Genomic DNA, 23,886 nt, shown 5'->3' on the forward strand with positions numbered 1-23,886 from the left:
GAAGCATTTAAAGTTAACAAGGTATTTGTTTCCATACTGTTAGATAGGACTATGGCCTTTTTACAGTTATACTACAACAATTCACTACGTGTACTGGTTGGAATAACCTGAAATGCCCTAGTTCGAGCGCAACACTGGATACCTTCAGTCGTATCCCACCGCTGTACACCAATTTGTTAAGACGGATTTCTGAACTCTGTCTTGGTGGCGCAGAAGTTCAGAAGGCCAACCTAATTACTTGGAACAGGGTAACCTTGATTGGTCTGGCTCGTCCAGAGGTTACCCTGTTCCAAGTAATTAGGTTGGCCTTCTGAACTTCTGCGCCACCAGGACAGAGTTCAGAAATCCGTCTTAACAGGAAGGAGTTGGATATCACATCTCATGCCAAAGGGAGGGTCTCAGGTTTGGAAGGGGAAGGATTTTGATATCACATCTCGTGTTATAGGAAGGATCTCAGATTTGGTATTAGAAGCATTGAGACATCACATCTCATGCTATAGGAAGGGTCTCATTTTGGAATGGGAAGGAATGGGATATCACATCTCATGCTATAGGAAGGGTCTCAGGTTTGGTATAAGCATTGAGATATCACATCTCATGCTATAGGAAGGGTCTCAGGATTGGAATGGGAAGGAGTTGTATATGACATCTCATGCCGTAGGAAGGGTCTCAGGTTTGGTATAAGCATTGAGATATCACATCTCTGCTATCGGAAGGGTTTTAGGATTGGAATGGGAAGGAGTTGGATATCCCATATCATGTTATAGGAAGGGTCTCAGTTTTGGTATTAGAAGCATTGAGATATCACATCATGCTATAGGAAGGGTCTCAGGATTGGAATGGGAAGGACTTGGATATCACATCTCATGCTATAGGGAGGGTCTCAAGTTTGATATTAGAAGCATTGAGATAACAAATCTCATGATATGGGAAGGGTCTCAGGATTGGAATGGGAAGGAGTTGGATATCACATCTCATGATAAAGGAATGGTCTAAGGTTTGGAAGGGGATAGATTTGGATATCACAACTCATGTTATAGGACGGGTGTCAGGTTTGGTATTAGAAGCATTGAGATAGCAAGTCTCCTGGTATAGGAAGGGTATCAGAATTGGAATGGGAAGGAGTTGGATATCACATCTCAAGCTATAAAAAGGGTCTCGGGATTGGAATGGGAAGGAGCTTGATATCACATCTCCTGCCATAGTATGGGTCTCAGGTTTGGTAGAAGCATTGGGATATCACATCTCATGCTATCGGAAGGGTATCAGGATTGGATTTGGAAGTAGTTGGATATCCCATCTCATGCTATAGGAAGGGTCTCAGGTTGGAATGGGAAGGAGTTGGATATCACATCTCATGCTATAGGAAGGGTCTCAGGATTGGAATGGGAAGGACTTCGATATCACATCTCATGTTATAGGAAGGCTCTCAGGTTTGGAAGGGGAAGGAGTTGGATATCACATTTCATGTTAGAGGTAGGATCTCAGGTTTGGTATTAGAGGCATTGAGATATCACATCTCATGCTATCAGAAGGGTCTCAGGATTGGAATGGGAAGGAGTTGGATATCACATCTCATGCCAAAGGGAGGGTCTCAGGTTTGGAAGGGGAAGGAGTTGGATACCACATCTCATGTTATAGGACGGGTGTCAGGTTTGGTATTAGAAGCATTGAGATAGCAAGTCTCCTGGTATAGGAAGGGTCTCAGAATTGGAATGGGAAGGAGTTGGATATCACATCTCAAGCTATAAAAAGGATCTCGGGATTGGAATGGGAAGGAGTTTGATATCACATCTCCTGCCATAGTATGGGTCTCAGGTTTGGTAGAAGCATTGGGATATCACATCTCATGCTATCGGAAGGGTATCAGGATTGGATTTGGAAGTAGTTGGATATCCCATCTCATGCTATAGGAAGGGTCTCAGGTTGGAATGGGAAGGAGTTGGATATCACATCTCATGCTATAGGAAGGGTCTCAGGATTGGAATGGGAAGGACTTCGATATCACATCTCATGTTATAGGAAGGCTCTCAGGTTTGGAAGGGGAAGGAGTTGGATATCACATTTCATGTTAGAGGTAGGATCTCAGGTTTGGTATTAGAGGCATTGAGATATCACATCTCATGCTATCAGAAGGGTCTCAGGATTGGAATGGGAAGGAGTTGGATATCACATCTCATGCCAAAGGGAGGGTCTCAGGTTTGGAAGGGGAAGGAGTTGGATACCACATCTCATGTTATAGGAAGGGTCTCAGGGTTGGTATCAGCATTGAGATATCACATCTCTGCTATCGGAAGTGTCTCAGGATTGAAATGGAAGGAGTTGGATATCCCATCTCATGTTATAGGACAGGTCTCAGGTTTGGTATTAGAATCATTGAGATATCACATCTCATGCTGTAGGAAGGGTCTAAGGATTGGAATGGGAAGGACTTGGATATCACATCTCATGCTATAGGTAGGCTCTCAGGTTTGGAAAGGGAAGGAGTTGGATATCCCATTTCATGTTAGAGGATGGATCTCATTTTTGGTATTAGAGGCATTGAGATATCTCATCTCATGCTATAGGAAGGGTCTCAGGATTGGAATGGGAAGGATTTGGATATCACATCTCATGCTATAGGAAGGGTCTCAGGTTTGGTATAAGCATTGAGATATCACATCTCATGCTATAGGAAGGGTCTCAGGATTGGAATGGGAAGGAGTTGGATATCACATCTCATGTTATAGGACGGGTCTCGGGTTTGTTATTAGAATCACTGAGATATCACATCTCATGCTGTAGGAAGGGTCTCAGGATTGGAATGGGAAGGAGTTGGATATCGCATCTCATGCCAAAGGGAGGGTCTCCTGTTTGGAAGGGGAAGGATTTTGATATCACATCTCGTGTTTCTAGGAAGGATCTCAGGTTTGGTATAAGCATTGAGATATCACATCTCATGCTATAGGAAGGGTCTCAGGATTGGAATGGGAAGGAGTTGTATATGACATCTCATGCCATAGGAAGGTTCTCAGGTTTGGTATAAGCATTGAGATATCACATCTCTGCTATCGGAAGGGGTTTATGATTGGAATGGGAAGGAGTTGGATATCCCATATCATGTTATAGGAAGGGTCTCAGTTTTGGTATTAGAAGCATTGAAATATCACATCTCATGCTATAGGAAGGGTCTCAGGATTGGAATGGGAAGGAGTTGGATATCACATCTCATGATAAAGAAAGGGTCTAAGGTTTGGAAGGGGAAGGATTTGGATATCTCATCTCATGTTATAGGAAGGTTCTCAGGATTGGAATTGGAAGGAGTTTGATATCACATCTCATGCAATAGTATGGGTCTCAGGTTTGGTAGAAGCATTGAGATATCAAGTCTCATGGTATAGGAAGGGTCTCAGAATTGGAATGGGAAGGAGTTGGATATCACATCTCAAGCTATAGGAAGGGTCTCAAGATTGGAATGGGAAGGAGTTTGATATCACATCTGATGTCATAGTATGGGTCTCAGGTTTGGTAGAAGCATTGGGATATCACATCCCATGCAATCGGAAGGGTATCAGGATTGGATTTGGAAGGAGTTGGATATCCAATCTCATGCTATAGGAAGGGTCTTAGGTTGGAATCAGAAGGAGTTGGATATCACATCTCATGTTATAGGAAGGGTCTCCGGATTGGAATGAGAAGGACTTGGATATCACATCTCATGCTATAGGAAGGCTCTCAGGTTTGGAAAGGGAAGGAGTTGGATATCACATTTAATGTTAGAGGTAGGATCTCAGGTTTGGTATTAGAGGCATTGAGATATCACATCTCATGCTATCAGAAGGGTTTCAGGATTGGAATGGGAACGAGTTGGATATCACATCTCATGCTAAAGGGAAGGTCTCAGGTTTGGAAGCGGAAGGATTTGGATATCACATCTCATGTTATAGGAAGGATTTCAGGTTTGGTATTAGAAGCATTGAGATATCACATCTCATGCGATCGGAAGGATCTCAGGTTTGGTATTAGAGGCATTGAGATATCACATCTCATGCTATCGGAAGGGTCTCAGTTTTGGAACGGGAAGGATTTGGATATCACATCTCATGTCATAGGAAGGATCTCAGGTTTGGTATTAGAAGCATTGAGATATCACATCTCATGCTATCGGAAGGATCTCAGGTTTGGTATTAGAGACATTGAGATATCACATCTCTGCTATCGGAAGGGTCTCAGGTTTGGAATGGGAAGGAGTTGGATATCCCATTTCATGTTATAGGAAGGGTCTCAGGTTTGGTATAAGAATTGAGATATCACATCTCTGCTATCGAAAGTGTCTCAGGAATGGGATGGGAAGGAGTTGGATATCACATCTCATGCTATAGGACGGGTCTCAGGTTTGGTATTAGAAGCATTGAGATATCACATCACATGCTGTAGGAAGGGTCTCCGGTTTGGCATGGGAAGGAATTGGATATCACATCTCATGTCATAGGAAGGATCACAGGTTTGCTATTAGAAGCATTGAGATATCACATCTCATGCTATAGGAATGGTCTCAGGATTGGAATGGGAAGGAGATGGATATCACATTCTTGCTTTAGGAAGGGTCTCATGTTTGGAATGGGAAGGAGTTGGATACCACATCTCATGTTAGAGGAAGGGTCTCAGGGTTGGTATAAGCATTGAAATATCAAATCTCTGCTATTGGAAGTGTCTCAGGATTGAAATGGAAGGAGTTGGATATCCCATCTCATGTTATAGGACGGGTCTCAGGTTTGGTATTAGAATCATTGAGATATCACATCTCATGCTGTAGGAAGGGTCTAAGGATTGGAATGGGAAGGACTTGGATATCACATCTCATGCTATAGGTAGGCTCTCAGGTTTGGAAAGGGAAGGAGTTGGATATCACATTTCATGTTAGAAAATGGATCTCATGTTTGGTATTAGAGGCATTGAGATATCACATCTCATGCTTTAGGAAGGGTCTCAGGATTGGAATGGGAAGGATTTGGATATCACATCTCATGCTATAGGAAGGGTCTCAGGTTTGGTATAAGCATTGAGATATCACATCTCATGCTATAGGAAGGGTCTCAGGATTGGAATGGGAAGGAGTTGGATATCACATCTCATGTTATAGGACGGGTCTCGGGTTTGTTATTAGAATCATTGAGATATCACATCTCATGCTGTAGGAAGGGTCTCAGGATTGGAATGGGAAGGAGTTGGATATCACATCTCATGCCAAAGGGAGGGTCTCAGGTTTGGAAGGGGAAGGATTTTGATATCACATCTCGTGTTATAGGAAGGATCTCAGATTTGGTATTAGAAGCATTGAGACATCACATCTCATGCTGTAGGAAGGGTCTAAGGATTGGAATGGGAAGGACTTGGATATCACATCTCATGCTATAGGTAGGCTCTCAGGTTTGGAAAGGGAAGGAGTTGGATATCACATTTCATGTTAGAGGATGGATCTCATTTTTGGTATTAGAGGCATTGAGATATCACATCTCATGCTATAGGAAGGGTCTCAGGATAGGAATGGGAAGGATTTGGATATCACATCTCATGCTATAGGAAGGGTCTCAGGTTTGGTATAAGCATTGAGATATCACATCTCATGCTATAGGAAGGGTCTCAGGATTGGAATGGGAAGGAGTTGGATCTCATGTTATGTTATAGGACGGGTCTCAGGTTTGGAAGGGGAAGGATTTTGATATCACATCTCGTGTTATAGGAAGGATCTCAGATTTGGTATTAGAAGCATTCAGACATCACATCTCATGCTATAGGAAGGGTCTCATTTTGGAATGGGAAGGAATGGGATATCACATCTCATGCTAGAGGAAGGGTCTCAGGTTTGGTATAAGCATTGAGATATCACATCTCATGCTATAGGAAGGGTCTCAGGATTGGAATGGGAAGGAGTTGGATATCACATCTCAAGCTATAGGAAGGGTCTCAAGATTGGAATGGGAAGCAGTTTGATATCACATCTGATGTCATAGTATTGGTGTCAGGTTTTGTAGAAGCATTGGGATATCACATCTCATGCTATCGGAAGGGTATCAGGATTGGATTTGGAAGGAGTTGGATATCCAATCTCATGCTATAGGAAGGGTCTCAGGTTGGAATCAGAAGGAGTTGGATATCACATCTCATGTTATAGGAAGGGTCTCCGGATTGGAATGAGAAGGACTTGGATATCAAATCTCATGCTATAGGAAGGCTCTCAGGTTTGGAAAGGGAAGGAGTTGGATATCACATTTCATGTTAGAGGTAGGATCTCAGGTTTGGTATTAGAGGCATTGAGATATCACATCTCATGCTATCAGAAGGGTCTCAGGATTGGAATGGGAATGAGTTTGATGTCACATCTCATGCTAAAGGGAAGGTCTCAGGTTTCGATGGGGAAGGATTTGGATATCACATCTTCATGTTATAGGAAGGATTTCAGGTTTGGTATTAGAAGCATTGAGCTATCACATCTCATGCTATCGGAATGATCTCAGGTTTGGTATTAGAGGCATTGAGATATCACATCTCATGCTATCGGAAGGGTCTCAGGTTTGGAACGGGAAGGATTTGGATATCACATCTCATGTTATAGGAAGGATCTCAGGTTTGGTATTAGAAGCATTGCAATATCACATATCATGCTATCGGAAGGATCTCAGGTTTGGCATTAGAGACATTGAGATATCACATCTCTGCTATCGGAAGGGTCTCAGGTTTGGAATGGGAAGGAGTTGGATATCCCATTTCATGTTATAGGAAGGGTCTCAGGTTTGGTATAAGAATTGAGATATCACATCTCTGCTATCGAAAGTGTCTCAGGATTGGGATGGGAAGGAGTTGGATTGCTATAGGACGGGTCTCAGTTTTGGTATTAGAGCATTGAGATATCACATCACATGCTGTAGGAAGGGTCTCCGGTTTGGAATGGGAAGGAATTGGATATCACATCTCATGTCATAGTATGGGTCTCAGGTTTGGTAGAAGCATTGGGATATCACATCTCATGCTATCGGAAGGGTATCACGATTGGATTTGGAAGTAGTTGGATATCCCATCTCATGCTATAGGAAGGGTCTCAGGTTGGAATGGGAAGGAGTTGGATATCACATCTCATGTTATAGGAAGGGTCTCAGGATTGGAATGGGAAGGACTTCGATATCACATCTCATGTTATAGGAAGGCTCTCAGGTTTGGAAGGGGAAGGAGTTGGATATCACATTTCATGTTAGAGGTAGGATCTCAGGTTTTGTATTAGAGGCATTGAGATATCACATCTCATGCTATCAGAAGGGTCTAAGGATTGGAATGGGAAGGAGTTGGATATCACATCTCATGATAAAGAAAGGGTCTAAGGTTTGGAAGGGGAAGGATTTGGATATCTCATCTCATGTTATAGGAAGGTTCTCAGGATTGGAATTGGAAGGAGTTTGATATCACATCTCATGCAATAGTATGGGTCTCAGGTTTGGTAGAAGCATTGAGATATCAAGTCTCATGGTATAGGAAGGGTCTCAGAATTGGAATGGGAAGGAGTTGGATATCACATCTCATGCTAAAGGGAAGGTCTTAGGTTTGGAAGGGGAAGGATTTGGATATCACATCTCATGTTATAGGAAGGATTTCAGGTTTGGTATTAGAAGCATTGAGATATCACATCTCATGCTATCGGAAGGATCTCAGGTTTGGTATTAGAGGCATTGAGATATCACATATCATGCTATCAGAAGGGTCTCAGGATTGGAATGGGAAGGAGTTGGATATCACATCTCATGCTAAAGGGAGGGTCTCAGGTTTGGAAGGGGAAGGATTTGGATATCACATCTCATGTTATAGGAAGGATCTCAGGTTTGGTATTAGAAGCATTGAGATATCACATCTCATGCTATAGTAAGGGTCTCAGGATTGGAATGGGAAGGAGTTGGATATCACATCTCATGCTAAAGGAAGGGTGTCAGGTTTGGTAGAAGCATTGAGATATCCCATCTCATGCTATAGGAGGGGTCTCAGGATTGGAATGGGAAGGAGTTGGATATCACATCTCATGCCATAGGAAGGGTCTCAGGTTTGGTATAAGCATTGAGATATCACATCTCTGCTATCCGAAGGGTCTCAGGATTGGAATGGGAAGGACTTAGATATCACATCTCATGCTATAGGGAGGGTCTCAGTTTTGTTATTAGAAGCATTGAGATATCACATCTCATGCTATCGGAAGGGTCTCAGGATTGGAATGAGAAGGAGCTGGATATCACATCTCATGCTAAAGGAAGGGTCTCAGGTTTGGAAGGGGAAGGATTTGGATATCACATCTCATGTTATAGGATGGGTCTCAGGTTTGGTATTAGAAGCATTAAGATATCACATCTCATGGTGTAGGAAGGGTTTCAGGATTGGAATGGGAAGGAGTTGGATATCACATCTCATGATAAAGAAAGGGTCTAAGGTTTGGAAGGGGAAGGATTTGGATATCTCATCTCATGCTATAGGAAGGTTCTCAGGATTGGAATTGGAAGGAGTTTGATATCACATCTCATGCAATAGTATGGGTCTCAGGTTTGGTAGAAGCATTGAGATATCAAGTCTCATGGTATAGGAAGGGTCTCAGAATTGGAATGGGAAGGAGTTGGATATCACATCTCAAGCTATAGGAAGGGTCTCAAGATTGGAATGGGAAGGAGTTTGATATCACATCTGATGTCATAGTATGGGTCTCAGGTTTGGTAGAAGCATTGGGATATCACATCTCATGCAATCGGAAGGGTATCAGGATTGGATTTGGAAGGAGTTGGATATCCAATCTCATGCTATAGGAAGGGTCTCAGGTTGGAATCAGAAGGAGTTGGATATCACATCTCATTTTATAGGAAGGGTCTCCGGATTGGAATGAGAAGGACTTGGATATCACATCTCATGCTATAGGAAGGCTCTCAGGTTTGGAAAGGGAAGGAGTTGGATATCACATTTCATGTTAGAGGTAGGATCTCAGGTTTGGTATTAGAGGCATTGAGATATCACATCTCATGCTATCAGAAGGGTCTCAGGATTGGAATGGGAACGAGTTGGATATCACATCTCATGCTAAAGGGAAGGTCTCAGGTTTGGAAGGGGAAGGATTTGGATATCACATCTCATGTTGTAGGAAGGATTTCAGGTTTGGTATTAGAAGCATTGAGATATCACATCTCATGCTATCGGAAGGATCTCAGGTTTGGTATTAGAGGCATTGAGATATCACATCTCATGCTATCGGAAGGGTCTCAGTTTTGGAACAGGAAGTATTTGGATATCACATCTCATGTTATAGGAAGGATCTCAGGTTTGGTATTAGAAGCATTGAGATATCACATCTCATGCTATCGGAAGGATCTCAGGTTTGGTATTAGAGACATTGAGATATCACATCTCTGCTATCGGAAGGGTCTCAGGTTTGGAATGGGAAGGAGTTGGATATCCCATTTCATGTTATAGGAAGGGTCTCAGGTTTGGTATAAGAATTGAGATATCACATCTCTGCTATCAAAAGTGTCTCAGGATTGGGATGGGAAGGAGTTGGATATCACATCTCATGCTATAGGACGGGTCTCAGGTTTGGTATTAGAAGCATTGAGATATCACATCACATGCTGTAGGAAGGGTCTCCGGTTTGGCATGGGAAGGAATTGGATATCACATCTCATGTCAGGAAGGATCACAGGTTTGCTATTAGAAGCATTGAGATATCACATCTCATGCTATAGGAATGGTCTCAGGATTGGAATGGGAAGGAGATGGATATCACATTCTTGCTATAGGAAGGGTCTCATGTTTGGAATGGGAAGGAGTTGGATACCACATCTCATGTTAGAGGAAGGGTCTCAGGGTTGGTATAAGCATTGAGATATCACATCTCTGCTATCGGAAGTGTCTCAGGATTGAAATGGAAGGAGTTGGATATCCCATCTCATGTTATAGGACGGGTCTCAGGTTTGGTATTAGAATCATTGAGATATCACATCTCATGCTGTAGGAAGGGTCTAAGGATTGGAATGGGAAGGACTTGGATATCACATCCCATGCTATAGGTAGGCTCTCAGGTTTGGAAAGGGAAGGAGTTGGATATCACATTTCATGTTAGAAAATGGATCTCATGTTTGGTATTAGAGGCATTGAGATATCACATCTCATGCTATAGGAAGGGTCTCAGGATTGGAATGGGAAGGATTTGGATATCACATCTCATGCTATAGGAAGGGTTTCAGGTTTGGTATAAGCATTGAGATATCACATCTCATGCTATAGGAAGGGTCTCAGGATTGGAATGGGAAGGAGTTGGATATCACATCTCATGTTATAGGACGGGTCTCGGGTTTGTTATTAGAATCATTGAGATATCACATCTCATGCTGTAGGAAGGGTCTCAGGATTGGAATGGGAAGGAGTTGGATATCACATCTCATGCCAAAGGGAGGGTTTCAGGTTTGGAAGGGGAAGGATTTTGATATCACATCTCGTGTTATAGGAAGGATCTCAGATTTGGTATTAGAAGCATTGAGACATCACATCTCATGCTATAGGAAGGGTCTCATTTTGGAATGGGAAGGATTGGGATATCACATCTCATGCTATAGGAAGGGTCTCAGGTTTGGTATAAGCATTGAGAAATCACATCTCATGCTATAGGAAGGGTCTCAGGATTGGAATGGGAAGGAGTTGTATATGACATCTCATGCCATAGGAAGGGTCTCAGGTTTGGTATAAGCATTGAGATATCACATCTCTGCTATCGGAAGGGTTTTAGGATTGGAATGGGAAGGAGTTGGATGTCCCATATCATGTTATAGGAAGGGTCTCCGTTTTGGTATTAGAAGCATTGAGATATCACATCATGCTATAGGAAGGGTCTCAGGATTGGAATGGGAAGGACTTGGATATCACATCTCATGCTATAGGGAGAGTCTCAAGTTTGATATTAGAAGCATTGAGATAACAACTCTCATGATATGGGAAGGGTCTCAGGATTGGAATGGGAAGGAGTTGGATATCACATCTCATGATAAAGGAAGGGTCTAAGGTTTGGAAGGGGATAGATTTGGATATCACAACTCATGTTATAGGACGGGTGTCAGGTTTGGTATTAGAAGCATTGAGATAGCAAGTCTCCTGGTATAGGAAGGGTCTCAGAATTGGAATGGGAAGGAGTTGGATATCACATCTCAAGCTATAGGAAGGGTTTCGGGATTGGAATGGGAAGGAGTTTGATATCACATCTCCTGCCATAGTATGGGTCTCAGGTTTGGTAGAAGCATTGGGATATCCATCTCATGCCATCGGAAGGGTATCAGGATTGGATTTGGAAGTAGTTGGATATCCCATCTCATGCTATAGCAAGGGTCTCAGGTTGGAATGGTAAGGAGTTGGATATCACATCTCATGCTATCAGAAGGGTCTCAGGATTGGAATGGGAAGGAGTTGGATATCACATCTCATGCCAAAGGGAGGGTCTCAGGTTTGGAAGGGGAAGGAGTTGGATACCACATCTCATGTTATAGTAAGGGTCTCTGGGTTGGTATCAGCATTGAGATATCACATCTCTGCTATCGGAAGTGTCTCAGGATTGAAATGGAAGGAGTTGGATAACCCATCTCATGTTATAGGACGGGTCTCAGGTTTGGTATTAGAATCATTGAGATATCACATCTCATGCTGTAGGAAGGGTCTAAGGATTAGAATGGGAAGGACTTGGATATCACATCTCATGCTATAGGTAGGCTCTCAGGTTTGGAAAGGGAAGGAGTTGGATATCCCATTTCATGTTAGAGGATGGATCTCATTTTTGGTATTAGAGGCATTGAGATATCTCATCTCATGCTATAGGAAGGGTCTCAGGATTGGAATGGGAAGGATTTGGATATCACATCTCATGCTATAGGAAGGGTCTCAGGTTTGGTATAAGCATTGAGATATCACATCTCATGCTATAGGAAGGGTCTCAGGATTGGAATGGGAAGGAGTTGGATATCACATCTCATGTTATAGGACGGGTCTCGGGTTTGTTATTAGAATCATTGAGATATCACATCTCATGCTGTAGGAAGGGTCTCAGGATTGGAATGGGAAGGAGTTGGATATCACATCTCATGCCATAGGAAGGTTCTCAGGTTTGGTATAAGCATTGAGATATCACATCTCTGCTATCGGAAGGGTTTTAGGATTGGAATGGGAAGGAGTTGGATATCCCATATCATGTTATAGGAAGGGTCTCAGTTTTGGTATTAGAAGCATTGAGATATCACATCTCATGCTATAGGAAGGGTCTCAGGATTGGAATGGGAAGGACTTGGATATCACATCTCATGCTATAGGGAATGTCTCAAGTTTGATATTAGAAGCATTGAGATAACAAATCTCATGATATGGGAAGGGTCTCAGGATTGGAATGGGAAGGAGTTGGATATCACATCTCATGATAAAGGAAGGGTCCAAGGTTTGGAAGGGGAAGGATTTGGATATCACAACTCATGTTATAGGACGGGTGTCAGGTTTGGTATTAGAAGCATTGAGATAGCAAGTCTCCTGGAATAGAAAGGGTCTCAGAATTGGAATGGGAAGGAGTTGGATATCACATCTTAAGCTATAGGAAGGGTCTCGGGATTGGAATGGGAAGGAGTTTGATATCACATCTCATGCCATAGTATGGGTCTCAGGTTTGGTAGAAGCATTGGGATATCACATCTCATGCTATCGGAAGGGTATCAGGATTGGATTTGGAAGTAGTTGGATATCCCATCTCATGCTATAGGAAGGGTCTCAGGTTAGAATGGGAAGGAGTTGGATACCACCTCTCATGTTATAGGAAGGGTCTCAGGATTGGAATGGGAAGGACTTCGATATCACATTTCATGTTAGAGGTAGGATCTCAGGTTTGGTATTAGAGGCATTGAGATATCACATCTCATGCTATCAGAAGGCTCTCAGGATTGGAATGGGAAGGAGTTGGATATCACATCTCATGCCAAAGGGAGGGTCTCAGGTTTAGAAGGGGAAGTATTTGGATATCACATCTCGTGTTATAGGAAGGATCTCAGGTTTGGTATTAGAAGAATTGAGATATCACATCTCATGTTATCGGAAGGATCTCAGGTTTGGTATTAGAAGCATTGAGATATCACATCTCATGCTATCAGAAGGGTCTCAGGATTGGAATGGGAAGGAGTTGGATATCCCATCTCATGCTAAAGGAAGGGTCTCAGGTTGGAATGGGAAGGAGTTGGATATCACATCTCATGCCATAGGAAGGATCTCAGGTTTGGTATTAGAAGCATTGAGACATCACATCTCATGTTATAGGAAGGGTCTCAGGATTGGAATGGGAAGGAGTTGGATATCACATCTCATGCTATAGGAAGGGTCTCAGGTTTGGTATAAGCATTGAGATATCACATCTCATGATATAGGAAGGGTCTCAGGATTGGAATGGGAAGTATTTGAATATCACATCTCATGCTATAGGGAGGGTCTCAGGTTTGGAAAGGGAAGGAGTAGGATATCACATTTCATGTTAGAGGTAGGATCTCAGGTTTGGTATTAGAGGCATTGAGATATCACATCTCATGCTATCAGAAGGGTCTCAGGATTGGAATGGGAAGGAGTTGGATATCACATCTCATGCTAAAGGGAGGGTCCCAGGTTTGGAAGGGGAAGGATTTTGATATCACATCTCATGTTATAGGAAGGAAATCAGGTTTGGTATTAGAAGCATTGAGATATCACATCTCATGCTAAAGGGAGGGTCTCAGGTTTGGAAGGGGAAGGATTTGGATATCACATCTCATGTTATAGGAAGGATCTCAGGTTTGGTATTAGAAGCTTTGAGATATAACATCTCATGCTATAGGAAGGCTCTCAGGATTGGAATGGGAAGGAGTTGGATATCACATCTCATGCCATAGGAAGGATCTCAGGTCTGGTATTAGAAGCATTGAGACATCACATCTCATGTTATAGGAAGGGTCTCAGGATTGGAATGGAAAGGAGTTGGATATCACATCTCATGCTATAGGAAGGGTCTCAGGTTTGGTATAAGCATTGAGATATCACATCTCATGCTATAGGAAGGGTCTGAGGATTGGAATGGGAAGTAGTTGGATATCACATCTCATGCTATACGGAGGGTCTCACGTTTGGAAAGGGAAGGAGTAGGATATCACATTTCATGTTAGAGGTAGGATCTCAGGTTTGGTATTAGAGGCATTGAGATATCACATCTCATGCTATCAGAAGGGTCTCAGGATTGGAATGGGAAGGAGTTGGATATCACATCTCATGCTAAAGGGAGGGTCCCAGGTTTGGAAGGGGAAGGATTTTGATATCACATCTCATGTTATAGGAAGGAAATCAGGTTTGGTATTAGAAGCATTGAGATATCGCATCTCATGCTATCGGAAGGATCTCAGGTTTGGTATTAGAGGCATTGAGATATCACATCTCATGCTACCGAAAGGGTATCAGGATTGGATTTGGAAGTAGTTGGATATCCCATCTCATGCTATAGGAAGGGTCTCAGGTTGGAATGGGAAGGAGTTGGATATCACATCTCATGTTATAGGAAGGCTCTCAGGTTGGAAGGGGAAGGAGTTGGATATCACATTTCATGTTAGAGGTAGGATCTCAGGTTTGTTAGAGGCATTGAGATATCACATCTCATGCTATCAGAAGGGTCTCAGGATTGGAATGGGAAGGAGTTGGATATCACATCTCATGCCAAAAAGAGGGTCTCAGGTTTGGAAGGGGAAGGATTTGGATATCACATCTCGTGTTATAGGAAGGATCTCAGGTTTGGTATTAGAAGAATTGAGATATCACATCTCATGCTATCGGAAGGATCTCAGGTTTGGTATTAGAAGCATTGAGATATCACATCTCATGCTCTCAGAAGGGTCTCAGGATTGGAATGGGAAGGAGTTGGATATCACATCTCATGTTATAGGAAGGGTCTCAGGATTGGAATGGGAAGGAGTTGGATATCACATCTCATGCTATAGGAAGGTTCTCAGGTTTGGTATAAGCATTGAGATATCACATCTCATGCTATAGGAAGGGTCTCAGGATTGGAATGGGAAGGAGTTGGATATCACATCTCATGCTATAGGGAGGGTCTCACGTTTGGAAAGGGAAGGAGTAGGATATCACATTTCATGTTAGCGGTAGGATCTCAGGTTTGGTATTAGAGGCATTGAGATACATCTCATGCTAACGGAAGGGTATCAGGATTGGATTTGGAAGTAGTTGGATATCCCATCTCATGCTATAGGAAGGGTCTCAGGTTGGAATGGGAAGGTGTTGGGTATCGCATCTCATGTTATAGGAAGGGTCTCAGGATTTAAATGGGAAATACTTCAATATCACATCTCATGCTATAGGAAGGCTCTCAGGTTTGGAAGGGGAAGGAGCTGGATATCACATTTCCCATCTCATGTTATAGGAAGGATCTCAGGTTTGGTATTAGAAGCATTGAGATACATCTCATACTAATGGAAGGGTCTCAGGATTGGAATGGGAAGGAGCTGGATATCACATCTCATGCTAAAGGAAGGGTTTCAGGATTGGAATGGGAAGGAGATGGATATCATATCTCATGCTATAGGAAGGGTCTCAGGATTGGAATGGGAAGGAGTTTGATATCAAATCTCATGCCATAGGAAGGGTCTCAGGTTTGGTATTAGAAGCATTGAGATATCACATCTCATGCTATAGGAAGTGTCTGAGGATTGGAATGGGAAGGAGTTGGATATCACATCTCATGCTATAGGAAGGGTATCAGGTTTGGTAGAAGCATTGAGATATCACATCTCATGCTATAGGAAGAGTCTCAGGATTGGAATGGGAAGGAGTTGGATATCACGTCTCATGTTAAAGGAAGGGTCTCAGGTTTGGTATTAAAAGCATTGAGATATCACATCTCATGCTATAGGAAGGGTCTCAGGATTGGAATGGGAAGGACTTGGATATCACATCTCATGCTATAGGGAGGGTCTCAAGTTTGATATTAGAAGCATTGAGATAACAAATCCCATGATATGGGAAGGGTCTCAGGATTGGAATTGGAAGGATTTGGATATCACAACTCATGTTATAGGACGGGTGTCAGGTTTGGTATTAGAAGCATTGAGATGGCAAGTCTCCTGGTATAGGAAGGTCTCAGAATTGGAATGGGAAGGAGTTGGATATCACATCTCAAGCTATAGGAAGGGTCTCGGGATTGGAATGGGAAGGAGTTTGATATCACATCTCATGCCATAGTATGGGTCTCAGGTTTGGTAGATCACATCTTATGATAAAGGAAGGGTCTCACGTTTGGAAGGGGAAGGATTTGGATATCACAACTCATGTTATAGGACGGGTGTCAGGTTTGGTATTAGAAGCATTGAGATGGCAAGTCTCCTGGTATAGGAAGGTTCTCAGAATTGGAATGGGAAGGAGTTGGATATCACATCTCAAGCTATAGGAAGGGTCTCGGGATTGGAATGGGAAGGAGTTTGATATCACATCTCATGCCATAGTATGGGTCTCAGGTTTGGTAGAAGCATTGGGATATCACATCTCATGCTATCGGAAGGGTATCAGGATTGGATTTGGAAGTAGTTGGATATCCCATCTCATGCTATAGGAAGGGTCTCAGGTTGGAATGGGAAGGAGTTGGATATCACATCTCATGTTATAGGAAGGGTCTCAGGATTGGAATGGGAAGGACTTCGATATCACATCTCATGTTATAGGAAGGCTCTCAGGTTTGGAAGGGGAAGGAGTTGGATATCACATTTCATGTTAGATGTAGGATCACAGGTTTGGTATTAGAGGCATTGAGACATCACATCTCATGCTATCAGAAGGGTCTAAGGATTGGAATGGGAAGGAGTTGGATATCACATCTCACGCTAAAGGGAGGGTCTCTGGTTTGGAAGGGGAAGGATTTGGATATCACATCTCATGTTATAGGAAGGATCTCAGGATTGGATTGGGAAGGAGTTTGATATCAAATCTTATGCCATAGGAAGGGTCTCAGGTTTGGTATTAGAAGCATTGAGATATCACATCTCATGCTATAGGAAGTGTCTGAGGATTGGAATGGGAAGGAGTCGGATATCACATCTCATGCTATAGGAAGGGTCTCAGGTTTGGTAGAAGCATTGAGATATCACATCTCATGCTATAGTAAGAGTCTCAGGATTGGAATGGGAAGGAGTTGGATATCACATCTCATGCTATAGGACGGCTCTCAGGTTTGGAAGGGGAAGGAGTTGGATATCACATTTCATGTTAGAGGTAGGATCTCAGGTTTGGTATTAGAGGCATTGAGACATCACATCTCATGCTATCAGAAGGGTCTCAGGATTGGAATGGGAAGGCGTTGGATATCACATCTCACGCTAAAGGGAGGGTCTCAGGTTTGGAAGGGGAAGGATTTGGATATCACATCTCATGTTATAGGAAGGATCTCAGGTTTAGTATTAGAAGCATTGAGATATCACATCTCATGCTATCGGAAGGATCTCAGGTTTGGTAGAAGCATTGAGACATCACATCTCATGCTATCAGAAGGGTCTCAGGATTGGAATGGGAAGGAGTTGGATATCACATCTCATGCTAAAGGGAGGGTCTCAGGTTTGGAAGGGGAAGGATTTGGATATCACATCTCATGTTATAGGAAGGATCTCAGGTTTGGTATTAGAAGCATTGAGATATCACATCTCATGCTATAGTAAGGGTCTCAGGATTGGAATGGGAAGGAGTTGGATATCACATATCATGCTAAAGGAAGGGTGTCAGGTTTGGTAGAAGCATTGAGATATCCCATCTCATGCTATAGGAGGGGTCTCAGGATTGGAATGGGAAGGAGTTGGATATCACATCTCATGCCATAGGAAGGGTCTCAGGTTTGGTATAAGGATTGAGATATCACATCTCTGCTATCCGAAGGGTCTCAGGATTGGAATGGGAAGGACTTAGATATCACATCTCATGCTATAGGGAGGGTCTCAGTTTTGATATTAGAAGCATTGAGATATCACATCTCATGCTATCGGAAGGGTCTCATTATTGGAATGAGAAGGAGCTGGATATCACATCTCATGCTAAAGGAAGGGTCTCAGGTTTGGAAGGGGAAGGATTTGGATATCACATCTCATGTCATAGGACGGGTCTCAGGTTTGGTATTAGAAGCATTAAGATATCACATCTCATGGTGTAGGAAGGGTTTCAGGATTGGAATGGGAAGGAGTTGGATATCATATCTCATGCTATAGGAAGGGTCTCAGGATTGGATTGGGAAGGAGTTTGATATCAAATCTCATGCCATAGGAAGGGTCTCAGGTTTGGTATTAGAAGCATTGAGATATCACATCTCATGCTATAGGAAGTGTCTGAGGATTGGAATGGGAAGGAGTCGGATATCACATCTCATGCTATAGAAGGGTCTCAGGTTTGGTAGAAGCATTGAGATATCACATCTCATGCTATAGGAAGAGTCTCAGGGTTGGAATGGGAAGGAGTTGGATATCACGTCTCATGTTATAGGAAGGGTCTCAGGTTTGGTAGTAGAAACATTGAGATATCAAATCTCATGCTATAGGAAGGGACGCAGGATTGGAATGGGACGGAGTTTGATATCACATTTCATGCTATAGGAAGGGTCTCAGGATTGGAATGGGAAGGAGTTGGATATCACATCTCATGCCATAGGAAGGGTCTCAGGTTTGGTATAAGCATTGAGATATCACATCTCATGCTATAGGAAGAGTCTCAGGATTGGAATGGGAAGGAGTTGGATATCACATCTCATGCTATAGGACGGCTCTCAGGTTTGGAAGGGGAAGGAGTTGGATATCACATTTCATGTTAGAGGTAGGATCTCAGGTTTGGTATTAGAGGCATTGAGACATCACATCTCATGCTATCAGAAGGGTCTCAGGATTGGAATGGGAAGGAGTTGGATATCACATCTCACGCTAAAGGGAGGGTCTCAGGTTTGGAAGGGGAAGGATTTGGATATCACATCTCATGTTATAGGAAGGATCTCAGGTTTGGTATTAGAAGCATTGAGATATCACATCTCATGCTATCGGAAGGATCTCAGGTTTGGTAGAAGCATTGAGACATCACATCTCATGCTATAGTAAGGGTCTCAGGATTGGAATGGGAAGGAGTTGGATATCACATCTCATGTTATAGGAAGGATCTCAGGTTTGGTATTAGAAGCATTGAGATATCACATCTCATGCTATAGTAAGGGTCTCAGGATTGGAATGGGAAGGAGTTGGATATCACATCTCATGCTAAAGGAAGGGTGTCAGGTTTGGTAGAAGCATTGAGATATCCCATCTCATGCTATAGGAGGGGTCTCAGGATTGGAATGGGAAGGAGTTGGATATCACATCTCATGCCATAGGAAGGGTCTCAGGTTTGGTATAAGCATTGAGATATCACATCTCTGCTATCCGAAGGGTCTCAGGATTGGAATGGGAAGGACTTAGATATCACATCTCATGCTATAGGGAGGGTCTCAGTTTTGTTATTAGAAGCATTGAGATATCACATCTCATGCTATCGGAAGGGTCTCAGGATTGGAATGAGAAGGAGCTGGATATCACATCTCATGCTAAAGGAAGGGTCTCAGGTTTGGAAGGGGAAGGATTTGGATATCACATCTCATGTTATAGGATGGGTCTCAGGTTTGGTATTAGAAGCATTAAGATATCACATCTCATGGTGTAGGAAGGGTTTCAGGATTGGAATGGGAAGGAGTTGGATATCACATCTCATGATAAAGAAAGGGTCTAAGGTTTGGAAGGGGAAGGATTTGGATATCTCATCTCATGCTATAGGAAGGTTCTCAGGATTGGAATTGGAAGGAGTTTGATATCACATCTCATGCAATAGTATGGGTCTCAGGTTTGGTAGAAGCATTGAGATATCAAGTCTCATGGTATAGGAAGGGTCTCAGAATTGGAATGGGAAGGAGTTGGATATCACATCTCAAGCTATAGGAAGGGTCTCAAGATTGGAATGGGAAGGAGTTTGATATCACATCTGATGTCATAGTATGGGTCTCAGGTTTGGTAGAAGCATTGGGATATCACATCTCATGCAATCGGAAGGGTATCAGGATTGGATTTGGAAGGAGTTGGATATCCAATCTCATGCTATAGGAAGGGTCTCAGGTTGGAATCAGAAGGAGTTGGATATCACATCTCATTTTATAGGAAGGGTCTCCGGATTGGAATGAGAAGGACTTGGATATCACATCTCATGCTATAGGAAGGCTCTCAGGTTTGGAAAGGGAAGGAGTTGGATATCACATTTCATGTTAGAGGTAGGATCTCAGGTTTGGTATTAGAGGCATTGAGATATCACATCTCATGCTATCAGAAGGGTCTCAGGATTGGAATGGGAACGAGTTGGATATCACATCTCATGCTAAAGGGAAGGTCTCAGGTTTGGAAGGGGAAGGATTTGGATATCACATCTCATGTTGTAGGAAGGATTTCAGGTTTGGTATTAGAAGCATTGAGATATCACATCTCATGCTATCGGAAGGATCTCAGGTTTGGTATTAGAGGCATTGAGATATCACATCTCATGCTATCGGAAGGGTCTCAGTTTTGGAACAGGAAGTATTTGGATATCACATCTCATGTTATAGGAAGGATCTCAGGTTTGGTATTAGAAGCATTGAGATATCACATCTCATGCTATCGGAAGGATCTCAGGTTTGGTATTAGAGACATTGAGATATCACATCTCTGCTATCGGAAGGGTCTCAGGTTTGGAATGGGAAGGAGTTGGATATCCCATTTCATGTTATAGGAAGGGTCTCAGGTTTGGTATAAGAATTGAGATATCACATCTCTGCTATCAAAAGTGTCTCAGGATTGGGATGGGAAGGAGTTGGATATCACATCTCATGCTATAGGACGGGTCTCAGGTTTGGTATTAGAAGCATTGAGATATCACATCACATGCTGTAGGAAGGGTCTCCGGTTTGGCATGGGAAGGAATTGGATATCACATCTCATGTCAGGAAGGATCACAGGTTTGCTATTAGAAGCATTGAGATATCACATCTCATGCTATAGGAATGGTCTCAGGATTGGAATGGGAAGGAGATGGATATCACATTCTTGCTATAGGAAGGGTCTCATGTTTGGAATGGGAAGGAGTTGGATACCACATCTCATGTTAGAGGAAGGGTCTCAGGGTTGGTATAAGCATTGAGATATCACATCTCTGCTATCGGAAGTGTCTCAGGATTGAAATGGAAGGAGTTGGATATCCCATCTCATGTTATAGGACGGGTCTCAGGTTTGGTATTAGAATCATTGAGATATCACATCTCATGCTGTAGGAAGGGTCTAAGGATTGGAATGGGAAGGACTTGGATATCACATCCCATGCTATAGGTAGGCTCTCAGGTTTGGAAAGGGAAGGAGTTGGATATCACATTTCATGTTAGAAAATGGATCTCATGTTTGGTATTGGAGGCATTGAGATATCACATCTCATGCTTTAGGAAGGGTCTCAGGATTGGAATGGGAAGGATTTGGATATCACATCTCATGCTATAGGAAGGGTCTCAGGTTTGGTATAAGCATTGAGATATCACATCTCATGCTGTAGGAAGGGTCTCAGGATTGGAATGGGAAGGAGTTGGATATCACATCTCATGTTATAGGACGGGTCTCGGGTTTGTTATTAGAATCATTGAGATATCACATCTCATGCTGTAGGAAGGGTCTCAGGATTGGAATGGGAAGGAGTTGGATATCACATCTCATGCCAAAGGGAGGGTTTCAGGTTTGGAAGGGGAAGGATTTTGATATCACATCTCGTGTTATAGGAAGGATCTCAGATTTGGTATTAGAAGCATTGAGACATCACATCTCATGCTATAGGAAGGGTCTCATTTTGGAATGGGAAGGATTGGGATATCACATCTCATGCTATAGGAAGGGTCTCAGGTTTGGTATAAGCATTGAGAAATCACATCTCATGCTATAGGAAGGGTCTCAGGATTGGAATGGGAAGGAGTTGTATATGACATCTCATGCCATAGGAAGGGTCTCAGGTTTGGTATAAGCATTGAGATATCACATCTCTGCTAACGGAAGGGTTTTAGGATTGGAATGGGAAGGAGTTGGATGTCCCATATCATGTTATAGGAAGGGTCTCCGTTTTGGTATTAGAAGCATTGAGATATCACATCATGCTATAGGAAGGGTCTCAGGATTGGAATGGGAAGGAGTTGGATATCACATCTCATGATAAAGGAAGGGTCTAAGGTTTGGAAGGGGATAGATTTGGATATCACAACTCATGTTATAGGACGGGTGTCAGGTTTGGTATTAGAAGCATTGAGATAGCAAGTCTCCTGGTATAGGAAGGGTCTCAGAATTGGAATGGGAAGGAGTTGGATATCACATCTCAAGCTATAGGAAGGGTTTCGGGATTGGAATGGGAAGGAGTTTGATATCACATCTCCTGCCATAGTATGGGTCTCAGGTTTGGTAGAAGCATTGGGATATCACATCTCATGCCATCGGAAGGGTATCAGGATTGGATTTGGAAGTAGTTGGATATCCCATCTCATGCTATAGCAAGGGTCTCAGGTTGGAATGGTAAGGAGTTGGATATCACATCTCATGCTATCAGAAGGGTCTCAGGATTGGAATGGGAAGGAGTTGGATATCACATCTCATGCCAAAGGGAGGGTCTCAGGTTTGGAAGGGGAAGGAGTTGGATACCACATCTCATGTTATAGTAAGGGTCTCAGGGTTGGTATCAGCATTGAGATATCACATCTCTGCTATCGGAAGTGTCTCAGGATTGAAATGGAAGGAGTTGGATAACCCATCTCATGTTATAGGACGGGTCTCAGGTTTGGTATTAGAATCATTGAGATATCACATCTCATGCTGTAGGAAGGGTCTAAGGATTAGAATGGGAAGGACTTGGATATCACATCTCATGCTATAGGTAGGCTCTCAGGTTTGGAAAGGGAAGGAGTTGGATATCCCATTTCATGTTAGAGGATGGATCTCATTTTTGGTATTAGAGGCATTGAGATATCTCATCTCATGCTATAGGAAGGGTCTCAGGATTGGAATGGGAAGGATTTGGATATCACATCTCATGCTATAGGAAGGGTCTCAGGTTTGGTATAAGCATTGAGATATCACATCTCATGCTATAGGAAGGGTCTCAGGATTGGAATGGGAAGGAGTTGGATATCACATCTCATGTTATAGGACGGGTCTCGGGTTTGTTATTAGAATCATTGAGATATCACATCTCATGCTGTAGGAAGGGTCTCAGGATTGGAATGGGAAGGAGTTGGATATCACATCTCATGCCATAGGAAGGTTCTCAGGTTTGGTATAAGCATTGAGATATCACATCTCTGCTATCGGAAGGGTTTTAGGATTGGAATGGGAAGGAGTTGGATATCCCATATCATGTTATAGGAAGGGTCTCAGTTTTGGTATTAGAAGCATTGAGATATCACATCTCATGCTATAGGAAGGGTCTCAGGATTGGAATGGGAAGGACTTGGATATCACATCTCATGCTATAGGGAATGTCTCAAGTTTGATATTAGAAGCATTGAGATAACAAATCTCATGATATGGGAAGGGTCTCAGGATTGGAATGGGAAGGAGTTGGATATCACATCTCATGATAAAGGAAGGGTCCAAGGTTTGGAAGGGGAAGGATTTGGATATCACAACTCATGTTATAGGACGGGTGTCAGGTTTGGTATTAGAAGCATTGAGATAGCAAGTCTCCTGGAATAGAAAGGGTCTCAGAATTGGAATGGGAAGGAGTTGGATATCACATCTTAAGCTATAGGAA

The sequence above is a fragment of the Ambystoma mexicanum genome, chromosome 14, assembly GCF_040938575.1.
Source record: "Ambystoma mexicanum isolate Mex_15411 chromosome 14, UKY_AmexF1_1, whole genome shotgun sequence".
NCBI classification, from domain to species: Eukaryota; Metazoa; Chordata; class Amphibia; order Caudata; family Ambystomatidae; genus Ambystoma; species Ambystoma mexicanum.